This window comes from Cetorhinus maximus, chromosome 1 (genome assembly GCF_964194155.1).
Source record: "Cetorhinus maximus chromosome 1, sCetMax3.hap1.1, whole genome shotgun sequence".
NCBI classification, from domain to species: domain Eukaryota; kingdom Metazoa; phylum Chordata; class Chondrichthyes; order Lamniformes; family Cetorhinidae; genus Cetorhinus; species Cetorhinus maximus.
In genome coordinates, this window is record NC_135879.1 from 90,931,582 (window position 1) to 90,952,665 (window position 21,084).

At 43.6% G+C, this 21,084-nt stretch overlaps 1 pseudogene; it reads right to left on the bottom strand.

Moving 5' to 3' along the window:
• Window positions 1-19,210: 19,210 nt before the first annotated feature.
• LOC144685671 (histone H2A-like) lies at window positions 19,211-19,599 on the bottom strand (annotated as a pseudogene).
• Window positions 19,600-21,084: the final 1,485 nt, after the last annotated feature.

The window sequence follows — 21,084 nt, forward strand, 5'->3', positions numbered from 1 at the left end:
TCCCTGGAAAGGGAGCACGCGGTGTCTGCCGGCACCATCGAGGCCTTCCGTGCTCGGTGGGCACCGCGGGGTCTGGGGTGTTTTGTTGACCCCTTTAATCACATCTTAGTTTGATGTTTGTAAGGTTCCTTTAAAGTTTTTCCTTGATTTTACAGCTGACCTGACTTAGGGGCTGTGCTTGTTTTCTCCCTTGTTTTTTTTTGCTCATTTAGTTTATTGTTTTGACTCAAAAGAGTTACATCTTCTTAATAGAGGTGTCAGCTGTGGCTCAGTTCATAGCACCCTCGCCTTTGAATCAGAAGGTTGTGGGTTCATGTCCCACTCCCGGAAACCAAGAACTGTGATTGTACTCAAAAGAGTTGCAATCTGTGACTGTTGATAACTCGAAAGAGTTTCCCCAACTAATTATGAGGTTCTGAGTCTCCCGCTTAGGGAGGGCGGTCAGGCGCTGGTGTGCCTACGCACGCAGGTGGCGACTTTCCGTCTGCAGACCCTGCAGCGATACCTTTACATCGAGCCTCCTCCGAGATGGTGTGCCCTGGTGACGTATTTCTTCCGCCAGGTGCACGGCCTGAATTATGACGTGCAGCTCCTGTTTATAGAGCAGAGGGGCCTCAGGGGCTCCTTACAGGCGTTGCCCGTCTTTTACCAGGACCTGATCAAAGTCTGGAACGTGGTCGCCTCGCGACGCAGCTCTCCCCCGTCAGGAGTAGGGGCTATCGTCAGAGAGCCACTGCTCAGGAATCCGCCCCTCCGTCCCTTTCAGTGGCTGGTGGAGAGGAGGGCTGTGGCTGCCAGGGTGACCAGGATCGGGGACATGCTGGGTGGCAGAGGACTGGGCTAGATGCTCCCGCAGGAGTTGGCGCGCCGCGCATCAGTGAGTGTCCAGGTCACAGCCGATGCCATCCAAGACCTAAGGACGGTTGTGCTCGGACCCGAAATCATTTTAGGTCTCGAGGTGGCCCAGGTGCGCGGTGGTCTTCCGTCTGAACGTTCCCCTGTTCGGACGGAATTCCACATTGGCCCCAAGCCCCGAACCCTCCCTCGGGTGCCGGTGCCCCGCAATAATATGAGCCGCCTCAGAGACATGCCCTCCGTGCCATTTGGCACGTCACGGAGGAGTTTTCTGTACGGACTGCTGCTGCACACCTTCCATTTTCTCGCCCTGGTCCGCCGCCCGGACACGCCCTGGCGTGCCTTGTTGCCGTCCGGCGGCGGAGGCCTCCGATGGGAGGCCCTCTACGGAGGTGTTCTCCGTCTTTCTATCGGGGACCTGGGTTGGAGGGTATTGCATGCAGCAGTCCCCTACAATAGGAGGATGTTTAGGTTCACGGACTCCCATGACACTTGCCCTTTTTGCGGTCTTGTGGAGTCCGTGGACCACGTGTATATAGGGTGTCTTAGGCTGCACTCCCTTTTTAGTTATTTAAAAAATCTTTTGCTACTATTTTGTTTGCACTTCAGTCCCAACGCTCCTGATCTACGGACACCCGGTGCCGAAGGGGGTCGGGAAGGAGGAGGACCTCCTCGTGAACCTGCTCCTGGGCCTGGCCAAGTTGGCCATCAACAGGTCCAGGCAGCGGGCGATCGACGGGGGAGTCCCGCCCGATTGTTTGTCCCTCTTCCGCGGCTACGTTCGCAGCCGGATGTCCCTGGAAAGGGAGCACGCGGTGTCTGCCGGCACCATCGAGGCCTTCCGTGCCCGGTGGGCGCCGCGGGGACTGGGGTGTTTTGTTGACCCCTTTAATCACATCTTGGTTTGATGTTTGTAACGTTCCTTTAAAGTTTTTCCTTGATTTTACAGCTGACCTGACTTAGGGGCTGTGCTTAATTTCTCCCTTGTTATTGTTAATTCAGTTAATTGTTTTGACTCGAAAAGAGTTACATCTTCTTAATAGAGGTGTCAGCTGTGGCTCAGTTCATAGCACCCTCGCCTTTGAATCAGAAGGTTGTGGGTTCATGTCCCACTCCCGGAAACCAAGAACTGTGAATGTACTCGAAAGAGTTACAATCTGTGACTGTTGATAACTCGAAAGAGTTACATCTTATCAGTTCATAGCACCCTCGTCTTTGAATCAGAAGGTTGTGGGTTCATGTCCCACTCCCGGAAACCAAGAACTGTGAATGTACTCGAAAGAGTTACATGCGATCTGCTGATAACTCGAAAGAGTTACATCTTCTTAACGAGGTGTCAGCTGTGGCTCAGTTCATAGCACCCTCACCTTTGAATCAGAAGGTTGTGGGTTCATGTCCCACTCTCGGAAACCAAGAACTGTGAATGTACTCGAAAGAGTTACATGCGATCTGTTGATAACTCAAAATAGTTACATCTTCTTAATAGAGATGTCAGCTGTGGCTCAGTTCATAGCACCCTCGCCTTTGAATCAGAAGGTTGTGGGTTCATGTCCCACTCCCGGAAACCAAGAACTGTGATTGTACTCGAAAGAGTTACAATCTGTGACTGTTGATAACTCAAAAGAGTTACATCTTATCAGTTCATAGCACCCTCGTCTTTGAATCAGAAGGTTGTGGGTTCATATCCCACTCCCGGAAACCAAGAACTGTGAATGTACTCGAAAGAGTTACATCTTCTTAATAGAGGCATCAGCTGTGGCTCAATTCATAGCATCCTCGCCTTTGAATCAGAAGGTTGTGGGTTCATGTCCCACTCCTGGAAACCAAGAACTGTGAATGTACTCGAAAGAGTTACATGCGATCTGTTGATAACTCGAAAGAGTTACATCTTCTTAATAGAGGTGTCAGCTGTGGCTCAGTTCATAGCACCCTCGCCTTTGAATCAGAAGGTTGTGGGTTCATGTCCCACTCCCGGAAACCAAGAACTGTGAATGTACTCGAAAGAGTTACATCTTCTTAATCTTCCTAACCCTGCTGCTACATCTTGATGCTCCCCTGACATCTGCAGCGGAGGTGGAGACTGCCTGCTGATTGCTACGCCCTGTCTCTGATGAACTTGGGGGGTGTCCTCTGGAGGGCCGTGACCTGGCGGGCCACAGCCTGCTTTCAGGGTTCTGCTGTGTGGCAGTGGCACCCTTCTCAGCCTGTGGAGTTGGAGCTGCTGAGGTCACAGGAATTGGTGGGACTCTCCCAGAGTCACCTGGGTGGATGGCCTCGTGATGTGTACCTGCTGATCCTCCTCCCTGTGGGTGCCTGAGGGCCTCTGGCTGACTCCTTGAGGAGAAGGGGTAGCTGGAGTGAGATCGCGCTGCCTCTCACCCCTCTCACGTACATACTGCTTGAGGCCAGCTATGGCGTCAGTGACGGAGTTCAGCCCATACAGCAGTGCAGGATTGAAATGCAAGCACAAATTGGAAGGAATACCTACCCGAGAGACCGAGTTCTCCAAGGGGTGGTTCATTGGAATGTGCTCAAAATCAGCTGTAAATTTAAAAAATTGAAACTAGAGGCTGCAGAAAAGGAAAGCGAACGGGCATTTCAAAGGGTGCTAGAAATGGCGAAGTTAGAAAAGGAGGAAAGAGAAAAATAGAGAGAGTTCCAGCTTAAAATGCTGACAGTTAAAAAAAGAGACACCAGTAGGTGAGGCAGGACTTATTCCCAGATCAGAATCCAGTGGAGAGATGTTTAAGTTTGTACAAGTTCTTCCAAGGTTTGGGGAAAGGGATGTTGAAGCATTCTTTATTTCATTTGAGAAGATAGCTAAACAGATGAGCTCGCCAAAGGAAAACTGGACATTTCCCATGCAGGGAAAATTGACAGGTAGAGCACAGGAAATTTATGCTTCACTGTCAGGGGGGGTTTCTAGGGATTATGATGTGGTGAAAAAGGCCATTTTGAGTGCATATGAGTTGGTCCTTGAACCATACAGATAAAAGTTTTGAAATTTAAGGAAACAGCCTGGGCAAATGTACATTGAATTAGAAAGGATTAAGCAAAGTAGTTTTAACAGGTGGATAAGAGCATTAGGAGTTGAAAGTACCTATGAAGTTCTCAGAGAGATCATTCTCTTGGAAGAATTTAAAAACTCCCTACCTTCTGTAATAAGAACCTACGCTGAAGACCAAAGGGTTGCAACTGCTAGACAGGCAGTAGTAATGGCTGACGATTATGAGCTGATCCGTAAAACTAAACCTTTTTTCCATCACCCCCATAAATTTGAAAAGGATAGAAAGTTGAAGAGTGAAAGGAAGACAAGAATCTGGGAAGAGTGTCCTGCAGTCAGCATCATTGTGAAGCAGTCTGGGAAGAGTGTCCTGCAGTCAGCATCGCTGTGAAGCAGTCTGGGAAGAGTGTCCTGCAGTCAGCATCACAGTGAGGCAGTCTGGGAAGCGTGTCCTGCAGTCAGCATTGCTGTGAAGCAGTCTGGGAAGCGCGTCCTGCAGTCAGAATCATGGTGAGGTAGCCTGGGAAGAGCGTCCTGCAGTCAGCATTGCGGTCAAGCAGCCTGGGAAGAGTGTCTGCAGTCAGCATCATGGTGAAGCAGCCTAGGAAGAGTGTCCTGCAGTCAGCATCATGGTGAAGCAGCCTGGGAAGAGTGTCCTGCAGTCAGCATCACAGTGAAGCAGTCTGGGAAGAGTGTTCTGCAGTCAGCATCATGGTGAAGCAGTCACTTCAAAAAATGACGTCAGCACAAAGGTGAGAGCTGATTGGTGAGTAGTGGATAAATATTTTTCTCCAGTTTTTTTCTCCAGTTTAAAATAGGTTAAGCTAAGGAAATGTAAGGGTTCTAGTTTTTATTTAAAGTACATAAATAATTTAATTTTTTTTACTGTATTTGTTAAGGGGAGGTCATTTCTGACCAATTTGCTTGAATTTTTCGAAGAGGTGACCAGGTGTGTCGATGAGGGCAATGCATTTGACGTAGTCTACTTGGACTTCAGCAAGGTTTTTGATAAGGTCCCGCATGGGAGACTGATAATGAAGGTAAGAGCCCATGGGATCCAAGACAATTTGGCAAATTGGATCCAGAATTGGCTAAGTGGCAGGAAGCAGAGGATGATGGTCAAGGGGTGTTTTTGTGACTGGATGCCTGTGTCCAATGGGGTTCCACAGGGATCAGTGTTTGTTGGTATATGTAAATGCTTTAGACTTGAATGTAGGAGGGTTGATCAGTAAGTTTGCGGATGACACGAAAATTGGTGAGGTGGTAAATAGTGAGGAGGATAACCTTAGATTACAGGAGAATATAGACGGGCTGGTCAGATGGGCTGATCAGTGGCAAATGGAATTTAATCTGGCTAAGTGTGAGGTGATGCACTTGGGCAGGACAAACAAGGCACGGGAATATACAATGAATGGTAGGAGCCTGGGAAGTAGTGAGGATCAGGGGGACCTTGGTGTACATGTCCATTGGTCCCTTAAGGTAGTGGGACATGTAGATAAGGTGGTTAAGAAGGCATTTGGGATACTTGCCTTTATTAGCCGAGGCATAGAATCTAAGAGCAGGGAGGTTATGCTGGAACTGTATAAAACGCTTATTAGGCCACAGCTGGGGTATTGCGTGCAGTTCTGGAATCCGCGTTATAGGAAGGATGTGATTGCACTAGAGAGAGTGCAGAGGAGATTTACCAGGATGTTGCCTGGGCTGGAGAGTTTTAGTTATGAGGAGAGATTGGATGGACTGGGGTTATTTTCCCTGGAGCAGATTGAGGAAGGACATGATTAAGGTGTATACAATTTTGAGGGGCATAGATAGGGAAGACAGGAAGGAACTTTTCCCCTTGGTGGAGGGATCAATAACCAGGGGGCATAGATTTAAGGTTAGGGGCAGGAGGTTTAGAGGAGATGTAAGGAAGAATTTTTTTCACCCAGAGAGTGGTGGGAATCCGGAACTCACTGCCTGAAAGGGTGGTCGAGGCAGAAACCCTCATAACATTTAAGAAGTATTTGGATGTGCACTTGGCATACAAGGCTATGGGCCTAGTGCTGGAAAATGGGATTAGAATAGTTAAATACTTCTTTGACCAGCACAGACTCGATGGGCCGAAGGGCCTTTTTCTATGCTGTAGACCTCTATGACTCTATGACAAGTGGCCAAGGTAAAGAATGGATAGCTGGGAATACCTTGAGATCTGCTCCCCAGATGAGAAGAAAGGTACAGAGAGTGGAGGTGAAACTCAAAGGCCTAAGTGTTTCCATTGTAAAAAAGTGGGACACATTCATTCAGAGTGCTGGAAGTTGCGAGGGAAGCCCATGGGACTTCTTGGAGTTTGTAAGTGTGAGTCCAAAAAGCCAACTCAAAAAAAAAATGCCGTAGATCAAATTGTAATTTTAACTACAAATAAGGATCTGGAGGCAAACACTGAATGCAGGTGAAGTGAATAAGGTAGATGAGAGATATGTCCTTTTGTCTAAAGGAAAGATAACCCCTTTTTCATCAAATGATGCAGCTAAACCCATAATTATATTGAGGGACACAGGAGCTACTCAAACTCTTTTGTTGGAGAAGGACCTAGTTTTCCCTTCAGAGAGTTCAATGAAAGCTAAAGTATTGGTGAATGAGATAAGTGGAGGGTATATCCCGGTTCCATTGTACAAAGTGCAATTGGAGTGTGATTTGTTGTCTGGATCGGTGGTTGTAGGAGTGGTTAAGAAATTCCCCATGGATGGAGTTGATTTACTCCTGGGGAATGATTTGGCAGGAGTGAAGGTTATAGCTTCGCCCATAATTACGGAAAGTCCGAGAGAGGCTGAAGAGATGGAACAGTTACAAAAACAAGTTCCTGGTATTTTTCCATTGTGTGTGGTGACCAGAGCAATGGCTAAAAAAAGTCCATCACCAGAGGTCAAAGTAATACCACGAGCAGGTGTTAGTGTAGCCAAAACTTTCTTTAAAGTTGAGGATAATTCAAAGGAAGTGTTTGGCAGGTCTTCATAAGTTGAGGCCCAGAAATCAGATCCAGAGATAAACAAGTTGGAACATCAGCTCACACTGAAGCTGAGGCAGAAGGAGTTCTGGGGTGCTATTACATTAAAAACAGAGTTCTGATGAGGAAGTGGAGACACCCTCACAAACCTGTGGATGAGGAATGGACAGTTGTTCATCAGATAGTGGTACCACCCAAATATCTTAAGGAGATATTGCGAGTAGCGCATGAAATCCCTATGGCAGGACATGTAGGGATACAGAAAACCCAAGCATCGATAAACAGGCATTTTACCTGGCCAAGACTTCATAAGGACAGAGTGCAATTTTGTAAAACATGTCATACATGTCAGTTAGTAGGTAAACCTCAGCATGTAATCAAACCTTTAATACCCTTACCAGTTTTTGAAGAACCATTCAGTCGGGTATTAGTAGATTGTGTAGGACCATTACCCAAAATGAAAGCAGGACATCAATATATCCTTACAATCATGGATATGGCAACACAATTTCCAGAAGCTATTCCTTTAAGGACAATTACAGCTAAAGTGGTAGTGGAAAAGTTAACTCAGTTTTTCACTAGTTATGGCCTACCAATTGAAATATAATCTGGCAAAGGTCCTAACTTCATGTCTAAAATTTTCCAGGACATAATCAGCAATTTGGGTATCAAAGAACTAAAGTCTACTGCTTATCACCCACAGACACAGGGAGCTTTAGAAAGATACCATCAGACTCTCAAAATCATGATTAAGACCTATTGCCATGAATACCCAAAGGATTAGATTTCTTACTATTTGTTACCAGAGGTTCTCTGAATTAATCTATTGGATTTAGTCCATTCGAATTGCTCTATGGTCATGAAATAAGAGGTCCATTAAAAGTGCTTAAGGAAAATTTCCTAAAGCAGAAAGACAGATCCTCTATTTTGGATTATGTGTCCATGTTTCTAGAAAAACTCACAGGAGCATGTAAAGTAGCAAGAAAAATCATGTGATTTTTGGGAATGTGTGGGTTTTAGGAAGTTTGTGCCTAACTTCAGTACAATAGCTGTACCTCAGACCAATTTGTTAAGAAAACAGGCTAAAGTGGTATGGTTAGCAGAATGCCAAGCAGCCTTTGAAAATCTGAAGGCGATCTTAATAAATGAACCACTGTTGGCTGCCCCTGACTTTACCAAATCTTTTAAAATGGCAATTGATGCTAGCGACTTGTGGGTAGGTGCAGTCCTATTACAAGATGATAAATTAGGGATAGAGAAGTTGGTGGGGTACTTTTCCAAGAAACTAAATCAATATCAGAGGAAGTACTCTACAGTAGAAAAAGAAACTCTAGCATTATTGTTGTCTCTTCAACACTTTAAAGTTTATGTCCGACATGATAACGAAGAAACACTGATCTACACTGACTATAATCAACTGGCGTTCATTGAAAAGTTTAAAACTCGAAATGTGAAACTGTTTAGATGGAGTCTGTTGTTTCAACTATTCAATGTAAAGCTTGTTCACATTGCCGGTAAAGATAATGTGGTCGCGGCAGCATTGTCCCACGTCTAAAATAAGTTAAAGGGGTAAGAAATGCTGAATAATGTATAAGATTGTATAAGGTGGAGGAAGGATGAATGAAAGTAAGTATTGTGTCTTGTTGCCCTTGTGTCACATACCTTGTGAGGAAACACATTTTTGACATGGTGTTTCATCTCTTTTAAAGGTGGAGGCATGTAAGGAGCCTATATTTTTATTTCTGCTGGACTGTTGTAAAGAACATACCTTTTTATTTTCTGTTGAACTGTAGATTAGAATTATAATGGCTGCAGTTTGAAAGACACTCCACTGGAACAGGATGAGAGATATATGCAATGTTGCAGTTCTGGAACACAGTGTGCCATGAGAGACAGGATGGTACCAGAAAGGAGTCCCGGACCAAGGGAGCTGCCTGGCAACAACGTTTTAATTGGCTCCTGACCAGGTGGCCAGGTTTTGTGTGAGAAGCAGTGCAGCAGAATAGCTCCTAGCCTGAAAGACCTAAAATCTCTTTCTCCTGTGTGTGAAAGATTGCAGTAATTCCACAATAATAGCTAGCTGGCTTTTCTTCTCATATCTCTATAACCTGCTCTCTCTCTCTCTAAAAACCCCTGCCTAGAGGCAAAGGGGAAAATCACTGTTGGAGACATTGAAAGGCAAATGCTCAACCAGTGAACTAAATAGTGAAAGTGCTGGAAGCCCACCTCATGCCATCAACAAGAACTGAAAAGAATTTGGAAGACATTAATCAAAATCAACTCATTGAATCCTGTACTCCGGTATTGGCGCTATTGAAGTGTTTTATCCCACCCTTAAAATCCATGTTTTTGTGTGTCTTATGTGTCTTGTATGTGTGTGTGTATATAGGGTTTTAAGAAAAGGATAGAGTTTAAGTTATAGCGTTAGAAATTAGCAGTTCATATTTCTTTCTTTTGCCGCTGGTTAGCGACAGTTTGTTCAATAAATAGTTATTTATTATTACGTTTACAAGCCTGATACTCATATTCTGTTAACCTAACTCAAACAGTTAGGTAGAATTGGGGCAATCTGGTGGTTTGGTCAAACTTTTCACATTTGTCATGGCTCGGGGAACAATGGGGCTTGATATTACAGTGAATCGTGACAGCAATTACTACTGTAAAGAGCAGGAAAAGACTATTTTTGTGATAGAATTTATATAGGATGCTGGTGAGAGCTGGTTCTCTGTTCAAAACGAAAATGGAACAGATGAGATTTTTGGAGAGTTAAGGAACAAGGAGTCACCAAGTTGGGCCTTGCTTGTGGAAGTTGATTCTGAAATACTTGTTTTGAGTGGAACGATTTTCTAAGGATACTGGAAGATTTGACCTGGCGTGGGAGGGAGAGGTAAACCCACTTGAAAGCTGGGAGTAACTTGGGACTTGATCCTTTAATGCTATATACCTGCCAGAAGTGTGGTACAGATTGAATGGAGTTGTAAGATGTATGTCAATTGTGTTAACTATTTAATGCCAAAATACCTTTTCATTATTTCGGCTTATTAGTTGCCTGTTAAGTAATTTATGTTGATTTTAGTCTTTTTCTTACAGTAAAAGTCTAAAAACGTGAAATCATTTCATTCAGTTATTTTCATTGGTTTTTTTTGGGAAATTTCTCTTTTTTAAGAAGTTAACTAAAAAAAGGTCTCTGTGGGGATCATAACAATATATTTTTTTTAATTCAGTCATGCGATGTGGGCGTCGCTGGCTAGGCCAGCATTTATTGCCCATCCTAATTGCCCTTGAGAAGGTGGTGGTGAGCTATCTTCTTGAACGACTGCAGTCCATGTGGTGTGGTTATACCCACAGTGCTGTTAGGAAGGGAGTTCGAGGACTTTGACCCAGCAACAGTGAAGGAATGGTGATATATTTCCAAATCAGGATGCTGAGTGTCTTGTAGGGGAACTTCCAGGTGGCAGTGTTCCCATGTGCCTGCTGCCCTTTTCCTCCTAGATGTAGCAGTCGTGGGTTTGGAAGGTGCTGTCTAAGGAGGCTTGGTGAGTTCCTGCAGTGCATCTTGTAGATGGTACACATTGTTGCCACTGTGCGTTGATGATGGAGGGAGTGAAAATTTAAGCTGATGGATGTGGTCCAATCAAGCAGGCTGCTTTGTCTTCTATGGTTTCAAGCCTCTTGAATGTTGTGGGAGCTGCACTCATCCAGGCAAGTGGGAAGTATTCCATCACACTCCTGACTTGTGCCTTGTAGATGGTGAATAGGCTTTGGGGAGTCAGGAGGTGAGTTACTTGCCACAGGATTCCTAGCCTCTGACCTGTTCTTGTAACCACAGTATTTATCTGGCTACACCAGTTCAGTTTCTGGTGAATGGTAACCGCTAGGTTGTTGATAGTGGGGAATTTAGTGATGGTAATGCCACTCAATGTCAAGGGTCGATGGTTAGATTGTCTCTTGTTGGAGATGGTCATTACCTGGCACTTGTGTGACGCGAACGTGACTTGCCATTTGTCAGCCCAGGTCTTGCTGCATTTGGACATGGACTGCTTCAGTATCTGAGGAATCGCGAATGGTGCTGAACATTGTGCAATCATCAGCTAACATCCCCATTTCTGACCTTATGACTGGAGGGAGATCATTGATGAAGCAGCTGAAGATGATTGGGCCTAGGACACTACCCTGAGGAACTCCTGCAGTGATGTCCTGAAACTGAGATGATTGACCTGCAACAGCCACAACCATCTTCCTTTATGCTCTGTACGACTCCAACCAGCAGAGCATTTAGAACCACATAATCTAATCAAGCAGAATCAGCTTGGCATCATGAAGAGGAAATCATGCCTGAAAAATTTATTAGAATTCTTTGAGGAGGTAACAAGCAGGATAGATAAAGGGGAACCGGTAGATGTAATATATTTGGATTTCCAAAAGGCCTTCCAAAAGGTTCCGCACGTGAGGCTACTTAATAGGATAAGAGCTCATGGTGTTGGGGTAGTTAATTAGCATGCTAGAGGATTGGCTAACTAATAGAAGACTAAGAGTTGGGATAAGGGGGGCATTTTTAGGGTGGCAACCTGTAACTAATGGAGTGCCACAGGGATCAGTGTTGAGGCCTCAGTTATTTACAATATATATTAATGACTTAGATGAGGGAGTCCTTGTGCATGAATCCCGAAAATCTAACATACAAGTTCAACAGGTAATAGGGAAAGCAAATTGAATGTTGGCCTTTATTTCAAAGGGAATGGAGTATAAAAATAGGGAAGTCTTGCTAAAACTATGCAAGACACTAGTTTGACCACACCTAGAATACTGTGAAAAGTTTAGGTCCCCTTATCTAAGGAAAGATATACTGGCATTGGTGGAAGTCTAGAGAAGGTTCATTAGATTGATTCCGTGTATGGAGGGATTTTCTTATGAGGAAATGTTGAGTAGGTTGGATCTGTACTCATTGGAGTCTAGAAGAATGAGAGTCGACCTTATTGAAACATATAAGATTCTTAAGGGGCTTGACAGGGTAGATAATGAAAGGTTATTTCCCCTTGTGGGAAAGTCTGGGACCAGAGAGCATAATTTCAGAGTAAGGGGTAGCCCATTTAAAACAGAGATGAGGAGGAATTTCTTCTCTGAGGGTAGTTATTCTGTGGAATTCTTTACCGCAGAGGGCTGTAGAGGCTGGGTCGTTAAGTATATTCAGGGCTGAGATAGACAGATTTTTAATCAGTAAGGGGATCAAGGGTTATGGGTAAAAGGCAGGAAAGTGGAGTTGAGGATTATCAGATCAGCCATGATCTCATTGAATGGTAGAGCAGTATCGATAGGTCGAATAGCCTACTTCTGCTCCTACGTCTTATGGTCTTAATTTTCCACATAACTGGATAGATACCAGTGTTGTAGCTGTACTGGAACAGCTCAGTTAGGGTGGCAGCAAGTTCTGAGGCACAAGTCTTCAGTACTATTGCCAGAATATTGTCAGAGCCTATAGCCTTTGCAGTATCCAGTGCCTTCAGCTGTTTCCTGATATCACGTGGCGTGAATTGAATTGGCTGCAGACTTGCATCTGTGGTGCTGGGGACATCTGGAGGAGTCCGAGATGGATTCGTTCACTCAACGCTTATGGCTGAAGATTATTGCAAATGCTTCAGCCTTATCTTTTGCACTGATGTGCTGGGCTCCCCCATCATTGAGGATGGGGATATTTGTGGAGTCTCCTCCTCCTGTGAGTTGTTTAATTGTCCACCACCATTTGCGCCTGGATGTGGCAGGACTGTAGGTCTTAGATCTGCTCCTTTGGTTTTGGAGTCACTTAGCTCTGTCTATTGCTTTCTGCTTATGCTGTTTGGTATGTAAGTAATCCTGTGTAGTAGCTTAACCAGGTCGACTCCTTATTTTTAGGTATGCCTGGTGCTGCTCCTGGCATGCCCTCCTGCACTCTTCATTGAACCAGGGTTGATCCCCTGGCTTGATGGTAATGGTAGAGTAGGGATATGCTGGGCCATGAGGTTACAGATTGTGGCTGATTACAATTCTTCTGCTGCTGATGGCCCACAGCCCTCATGGTTGCCTAGTCTTGAGTTGCTAGATCTATTCAAAATCTATCCCATTTAGCACAATGGTAGTGCCACACAACACAATGGAGGGCATCCTCAATGTGAAGGCGGGACTTCATCTCCACAACTACTGTGCGATGGTCAATCCTACCAATACCATCATGGACAGATACATCTGCAGCAGGCAGGTTAATGAGGATGAGGTTAAGCATGTTTTCCCCTCTTACTTGTTCCCTCACCGTCTGCTGGAGACCTACTCTAGCAGCTATAGACTTTAGGATTCAGCCAGCTCAGTCTGTGGTGGCGCTACTGAGCCACTCTTGGTGATGGACATTGAAGTCCCCCACCCAGAATACACTCAGAGTAATAAGAAAACAAAGGATAGTGATCAATTGTACAGGATGTCATTCACTTTTATTAGCGGTTTTATTAGTTGCATTGTTCTCTATTATGTTAAATACACTCTTTCTCCCCAGAAGCATGGCTGTGGGAGCTTTAAAGGAAAAATATACCTTCTCAGAAAGTTTTTGAACAGGCTGGAAAACTCAAAATGCTTGCAGCCTTCATATTAGCCAATGGGAACGCCTGTACTGCAGTAAATGTGTTATCCAATCTTCAGCATATATTTTGTGCATTCAGATCAATATCATTGTATATGGCAATTTATTATTATGAATGAACTCTTCTTAGTGCCCTGTTATTACCCATGTTTTGCATGGGTGAGACTATTGGAATATGCATATTTTATATGAAGGCTTTGAGTCCTCCCATTTATTCCTAAATTGCTTTCCCCTCTTTTCTGGCAAGCTATGAGTTTCCATAACCCTGACAAAGCTATTCTCTATTTGTTGATGGAAGATATGAGGCAATTAATACTGAAAGTTTTCTTCCTTTCACTGAAAATTGGTAATGAACCCTTTACAGGTGGATAATGGAGGATACCAACTGGAGGGTTTGATGCTCACTAGAAATTGGACATGAATTTAAGAATTTGGATGAAGTGATGGCAGTTGTTGCACCTCCAAAGGCAGCCAGCCCATTATCAGCATTCTGATTTCCAACTTGCTGTCTCACCAGCAGCAACCACAGGTAAGTCTCAAGGTTGGGGGTGGAGAGTGCGGTTGGGGTTTGTTTAGGGGAGGAAGTACATCTGAAGGGAGGGAGCTGATTGCAAACCATCAGTGGTTTTCCATTGAAACTAGCATGCCTCTACAGATGGTGGACAATTCACTCTACTGGGTCATTGCCCAAAAATGGCGAAGAAAACATAGTCCAGAGTTCCAATCTCGTAAATATTTGGCAAACTAGAATATAATTACTAAAATGTTAGAAGCAATTGAATTTTATAAATTGTTGTTCATAATATTTGATATTACTTCAATTCTCAATAGTGAGCTTTAGAAAATCATTTTGAATTTAAAGATTACTGCTATTTAATATACTTAAAAGGATTGTACATAAAAACAATATGGTAATCAGTCCATTGTGGTGTTTTCCTCCTCATAGGCAGTAGTTTCCTAATCCCACCCAGTTTCCATATCTCTTTATCCCCCTTTCCTTTAACTGGCTGGGGAGGCAATGACGTAGTGGTACTGTAGCTGGACTAGTAATCCAGAGACCCCATTGTAAAGGCTCTGGGGACATGTGCTTGAATCCCACCACAGCAGATGGTGGAATTTGAATTCAATAAAAATCTGGAATTGAAAGCCTAATGATGACCATGAAACCACTGTCAATTGTTGTAAAAACTCATCCGGTTCACTAATGCCCTTTAGGGAAGGAAATTTGCTGTCCTTACCTGGCCTGGCCTACATGTGACTCCAGACCCACCCATGTGGTTGACTCTTAAGTGCCCTCTGAGCAAGGGCAATTAGGGATGGGCAATAAATGCTGGCCTAACCAGTGACGCCTAAATCCCATGAATGAATTTTTAAAAACCCTCTCTACCTTGTGTCACAAGAATCCTGATGGCGTAGCTTTCCAGAGTTCCTTTTTCAACCAACCAGCCTATAACACCGCCTTGATTTGGCCACTTCTGATAAAACACTCAGCTCTTTAGTGTATCTGAGCTATTCACACAGCCTTCCATGTTTTAGGCCATATTGGCCTGCTCTCACAGTGCCTCCAAGAGTTCCTGCATTTGTATGCTGATTGCCTTCTGCCTCCAGCTCTCCTTTATGCCTGGCCACACAGCTTTCAGATGTTAACTTCCTTCCTGCTGGTACAGCTTCCAGGTCAAAGGTCACCAGGTTATATGGACCGGTAGTTCTTACGTTCAACAATTGTGTGCACTGCACTTGGATGTGCCATTGTTACGGTCCCTGTGGGGAAACTGTAAAGCAAAGTAACCAAATTTATTGACTTACCCGCAATGAAGAAATTACTAACAAGTTTTCACTTTTTGTAACTTTTACTGTAACACAAATCAGAGCCAATGTAAATCAAGCATGAATTAACAGACAAATGATGATTCAAATAGAAAGGTAAATCTCACTTTAAGTAGAAGATGCAACAAAGATTGATCTCATTACAATTGATACAAACTCTTAAAAACACCTTTCAAACATTCTTCAAACCAATTATAGATTTCACAAACAATTTAAAGAAATCACTGATTTTCCCGAATGTCCTGCTTCCGGGTCAAAGGTTGTCACGCCATCAATGCTGCTATTACCTTGTTGCGTTATGTATAATAACAAAACTTTCAGCGCATTTAGTAAATTATGGAATTGTCTTACTGGCTTAGCCAAACTGGAACAGGCTTTAATATTTTGTAAGTTGGTACAAAAATGATTTTCAAGTAAAAGGGGATTTGTTTCTTTAACTCAAATTCGTAGTGTTAAGTATGAAAATTGTGAAGTATCATATTCAATATAGCAATCTTCCTCCAAGTTCATGTCATTTATCTAATGGAAACAACATTACCTTTTTGAATTGTAACTTTTTCTTCCTTAGGAGGTCTGAATTGATATTGAGCACAAAAATTATCTTCATTCAGGTACCATGTTACTTCAATTTTTGTTTTTCACTCTATTCACCTTTACCCATATCAAGTCTTTTTCACATTTTAAGGAGGCAATGCCATTCTAACATTGCCTTAGAAAGATTAAGCAAACTTTAGTGGAAATAATTATGATGGGGATTTTGCCTCGGTTTCTTCATTTATTGTCAAGTTTTCAAAAAATATTTTGGTTTTGCCTGTGGCATATTTGGTGACTTTGTGCCATGGAGAAAGCAATTTACACTGTGTTGCCAAATAATAAAATATTTGGAAGAACACTTATTAAGTATAAAAGCCTCTTTACCACATCTTTTTAACAAACAGTAATCACTCTCAGTCTATTTCCTTATTCCTGACACTGCATTGTGGAAGAAATTTGATAATTCAGTTTCACGGTATATTATAATCCAAGCTACTCGTGCAAATATTGTACCTGTTTACTCCGGTTATCTGCATTGTCCAACTCATTTGCTGCTTCAGGATAGACATATCATTCTGAACATTTGCTACCTGTTTCTTCAAAATATTTGTCAAACCCCTGTAACAGACTTGAAACAATTACTCATGAGTTGCCAACTTCATATTTTTAATTAAATACAAAATTCAACAGTTAGTCATTACAAAAAAACGTATTAAATACTATTCTGTGAAGCTTTTGCATTTTATTGTAATTTATTGTCTCACCTGTGATATATTTCCTCGTAAGCACAAAAGCTAAAGGAAACAGCTTTTATTTATGAGGTGTCTTTAACATAGATAAATATCCCAAGGTGCTTCACAGAGGTAGCAAAATATTGACGCTGAGCCAAAGAATAGCTGACTAGAAACTTGGACAAAGAAGTGAGCTTGTAAGAAGAGCCTTTGAGGAGGAGAAGATGGAAAGACAGAGGGATTTAGTAAGGGAATTCCATATTGCAGATCTAACGCTGTTGAAAGCACGGGGCTGCATTTTACGTGCCCTCGCCGGGTTTGTTTTCGGGGGGAGGGGCGTGTAAAATAGGGTGAGTGGCCAGTCCACCACCTTCCCGCCAACCCCCGAGCTCACCCATAATACACAGGAATGGGTGGGCGCCAAAATTGGCAGCCCACCCACCATACTTAAATAGATAATCAAAGGTCAGTTGGGCTTGTCCAAATGACCCCAGTAATACGCTTCCCATACCATAAAATGATTGATGTGAGCAGTCAGGTGGGACTGAGCACGCTGATCTTTTCAAAAGGTTTTTTAAAGGGTGGGAAGGAAAGGAGTGTACTACCTTCATGGGGTGTCCTTTGCAGATTAGGGATTCATGCTGCAATTGGGAAGGGGGGTTTCGGGTGCATGGAGGCCTAAGGCTTCCTGGCCCACGTGGAAATCTGAAAAATCAATCTACAATTAACCTCTGGGTCTCTTTGGGCTCAAGATTCGGTTCCCCTGTCACTGCTCCCCCCTCTTCTGCCCCTGCTCAGGCCTCAGGTTGAAACTGCAGATCAAGTCCTGATGGCATCATTGGACACAGTCAGCATTTTTAACCCAGAACTCCACTTCCTTCCTGGGTGTCCTGCTCACTTGGGGAGCAGGTTAACATGCGGATATGGCAGGAACAAAATGAAGGCGTAATTTATTCGCCGATCAGATTAGACTGGGTGGGGGTTAATTATCATTGCGCCACCCCATTACAGCCTACAGCAATTGGGATTTCCCTGTATTTAAGCCAATTTTCATGTTGTTGCTAGTTAGACTGTAAATTAGTGGCATTAACGGCCTGGCATTGACACAATTGACTTTAAATGCGTTCTCTGATTGACATTAGTGTGCTATCCAGCAGCATTTACGTATACACCACCCATTTCATTGTTGCAAAAAAAAATTGGCTCACCAGTCGAAAGTGTTAAATGTCATTTTTAATACATTGTGACTAAATGAAATATGAGAACATGTTTGTCATCAAAAATTCCCCCTTCACCCCAAGCATTGGCATCCAAGGCTGAATGTTTTGTGGGGTGGGGCGGGGGGGGTGGGGCGGGGGTGTGGTGCACCCCTGCCACCAGCCCCAACTGCTGCAGGCGGGCTAAATAGGGGCAGTGTGTGACTTCCGTCACTCACTGGGGAGAAAGTCCCACACTCGGGAGCTGCCAGCCAATCTAGTGTCAGCTTTTCACCTTTGCCCACATTTACACTGGGTTTTGATTCAAGGGGCAGGATCTTCCGGTCAGCTAGTAGGGGTCGGGGCCTGCTCGCTGACACGTAAAATGACATGGGATGACGTCGGGTGGAACTCCCGATGTCACCTGGCGTCATTTCCATTTTCAGGTCAGCGGGGGCCGAATCAGCTGTGCGCCCGCCAACCTGTCAATGGCCTATTGAGGCCATTGAAAAACTAATTAAAGTCATTAATGGACCTGCCCGTCCAATCTTAAGGTTGGCAGGCAGGCCGGGAGCCCTGGCAGGCTTCGGGAAAAGCATGAAACCTCATCCACGGGCAGGATGTAGGTTTCATGAGGGTATTTAAATTTTTATTAAAGGTTTCAATAAAAGTTATTTAGTTATGAAAGTTATGACAGTGTCACATGAGGGGACATGTCAGGGAAATTTTTTTATCATTTGTATTACAAATTTTAATTCTGAGCTGATCTCCCTGAGGCAGCACTTGGCCTCAGGGAGGTCAGTACGCTCTTCCACGCTCATGCGCAAAAAAGTGCACTCCCGGCTGAGGTAATCCCCCCGCCCCCACAGGGAGCGCATAGCGCTTCCAAGCGGACGCCAGGCTGGGTGGGCCTTAATTGGCCCGCCCACATAAAATGGCAGCGTGCAGCCGCTCTTCCTCCCCCGACAGGGGAAAATTTTTCCCATGATATATTATACGTGAGGAAGATATTGCTCCTCTGTTAGAGCAATCTTCTCATCTGTTCACTGCTGTATAGCTTGATTATGTTTTTGGGTTCCAGAGATTATATTATTTTGCCTATCAGTTAATAATGTTGCAATGGGCTGTATTATAGCAGTCTGCTCTTCTGATTCACGTACTCTTATTGTCATTTGTCATCTTTCTTTATTCTACAGTATGTTGAGAAAAGGCAAAATGTTGTTCCAGACAGAGTTGAACTGAGTTGGAGTTTACTGAGTGTTACCTTGATAATAATAATACAAGCTTGAACTACACTTAGGAAGATATTCATTCCAACTGCCATGATCCTGTTACACAGCTGCCTATTACCATTCTATCCTCCTTGTCCTGCGTTATTTGAGCATGTCACATTTTACAACTTCTCTTTTGCAGTATACAATCTGTCCTAATTTCCAAAGAGAAAATCTTTTTTGATCTTTTCCTGATCTCGCCCCTTCAGGCATAGACCTTGCTGGGGTGGCCTGTTTTCTTGGGCAGCAGCAGAGCCTGGATGTTGGGCAGGACCCCACCCTGGGCTATGGTGGCCCTTCCCAGCAGCTTTTTGAACTCCTTGTCATTGCGGATGGCGAGCTGCAGGTGGTGGGGGTGGTGCCGGTCTTCTTGTTGTCCTGGGCCGCATTGCCAGCCAGCTCTAGGATCTCAGCCATCAGGTACTCGAGGACAGCAGCCAGGTAGATGGGGGTTCCGGCCCCAACATGCTCGGCATAGTGACCCTTGCAGAGCAGCCGGTGGATACGGCTGACGGGGAACTGGTGACCGGCTCTGGAGGAGCGAGTCTCGGCCTTGGCGCATCCTTTGCCTCCAGTTTTACCGCAACCAGACATCTTTCAGGATTAGCTCTCATTTTTGCATATCTTACAGCAAGAAAAAAAAACCTTTACTTATTTTAGAATAACATGAGCTGTTTCTAAACAGAAAAATCCTGACTTGTGCTGAGTTGAGATTTCGCAGGAGTTATTCATTGATTTTCCTGCATCTGGAGAAAGGATACAATAAAAGTACTACAAATTACTCCATGGATTGAGTGGAGGGTTACGAACCAGGACAGCAGCTAGTTACTAATTACTTGCCTTAACCTTTTTGACAAACATTACAGATACATATTTTCAACTTCAATCTCTGATGGTAGTGATTATATCTGAATGAGTATCTGAACATCTAAGATGTCCTGCTGTTTGCAGGTCATGGAAATAACTCATTATCCTATCAGGAATACAGCTCACTAATCTCAACAGCCTATATTTAATTAAAATCTTGGCTGCTGAGTAATTGATATTAGAGCCCATCAAGCATGTAAGCCATTTTATTTCTTTTACTCTCCATTTTGACTCTGAATATGTCATTATGAGAATTAAATACACATCTTTTGTTGCGTATTTTGTAGTTCTAATCGACTTATTAACGGTAGTGTACTTTTGACTTCAAAGACTTAATACAATAGCATTAAATTGTGGGAGTTTTTGAACATATTAATTTTATCTCCTCCTTTATCCTGCAGATGATGTAAAAAGTCAACTGCTACTAAATTACGGGTACATGTATAGGATTCAGTCAGAAAACTGAATTCATGCAATAGCAGGTTATCCTCCTTCAGGATTGTCAGGCTGAAAGGACTGTTCTCTACTAGATCTAAATATGATCAAAATTTCCTGGTACCCTGGATTCCCAACTAACAGTTGTCACAATGTGACAAGATGGGGGTGAATTGGGTGATAGCGCAAAATGGACCGTCAGAAATCTGCAGCTTCTTTGACACTGGGCCAAATTTTCTTTCCTGGTGAAGTCAATTGGAAAGAAAATTGGACATAACTGGGTTGCCAACTCACTATCAGCCTGTTCTCCATTGCTGACAAAGAGCAGCTTCACTCCCTCTACCATTGCTCAGTTACCAACCATTGGGAATCGTTTCTCTTATTTACTCTATTGAAATCCAACATAATTTTAAACACCTCTATTAATATCCCTTAATTTACCTGTTCTAAGGAGCACAGTCCAAACTTCTCTAAGCTCATTATGAATCTGAAATATCTCCTCCCTGGTATTGTCTGGTAAATCTCCGCTGCAACCTTTCGAGGGCCTTGGCATCTTTCCTAAAGTATGCTGCTCAGATTTGGGCACAATACTTCAGCTGAGGACTAACCAGTGATTTATAAAGGTTTATGGCACTGACATAGCACTAAAAGCACCAGAAACAAGTCATTCAGCCCAAATGCCAATGTTTATGCTTCACCAGAGCTTCCTTCCACTGTCTCAGCAAATCCTTCTATTCCTTTCTCCCTAATGTACTTAACTATCCATAAATGCATCCA